We start from the raw sequence: 882 nt of genomic DNA, 5'->3' as shown, positions 1-882 counted from the left end.
ATATATATATATATACATACATACAGGCTGCGATGGATAAATTGTCGTCATTTTAATTTCGTGCATGTGCATTGTTTGTTTCTTATTTTGTACACTACACAGTATGGTAGGGTCAGTTGGGCACCGTCTGTGAGGAAAACAGCACCCTGACGCAATTCATTGTGCCAGAAATCTGGAAACGATAGCCTGTACTGCTTGGCATTCACGCCAGAAATTCCAATACGAACATATGATGAACACACAGAACAACCGTTGGCTTGCCGTGTCCCCAAAACATGTACCGCGACTGATAAAAATCAAACATCTCGTCAACATCATGGTGTTTGGAGCGAACAGTATTGATGGCAACGTTAGGTTTCCATCCATCTTCTCAATCGGCCTTAGACTCAACACGGCGGCCTACATCAAGTGCCGAGAGAAGGTAGTGCTGCCCTGGGTCAAGAGGGTGGCTACTGAAAGATCCTATGTTTATCAACAGGACTCTCCACCATGTCACACAAGCAGGGAACCCAGTCATGACTGTTAGACAATTTCTGCGACCACATCACCCCTAACATCTGGCCATCTAACTCCCCAGATTCCAACCCTCTTGATTATTATATCTGGACGCAGTTGAGCGAGAGAGCTACAAAACTCCTTGTAACACCAACTTAAACAAGCTGAGCATCCAGAAGAGTTGCGGGAGATTCCGAAGTCGTCTGGAGGCCGTGGTTGAAGCCAATGGCGATTTTATTGAATAAATTTACTCTTTTAGTATTTCAAGATATTTTTATGTAATTTTGGTAAGTATATCTGTTAAAATGAGATGTCAGTGTTATTTTTATTTTTGCATAATTTAGACAATATATTCACCACACCCTATATATATATATATATATATAT

This window comes from Octopus bimaculoides, chromosome 24 (assembly GCF_001194135.2).
Source record: "Octopus bimaculoides isolate UCB-OBI-ISO-001 chromosome 24, ASM119413v2, whole genome shotgun sequence".
Lineage (NCBI taxonomy): Eukaryota > Metazoa > Mollusca > Cephalopoda > Octopoda > Octopodidae > Octopus > Octopus bimaculoides.
The sequence above is the reverse complement of the archived record's forward strand: the minus strand, read 5'-3'. Positions refer to the sequence as shown.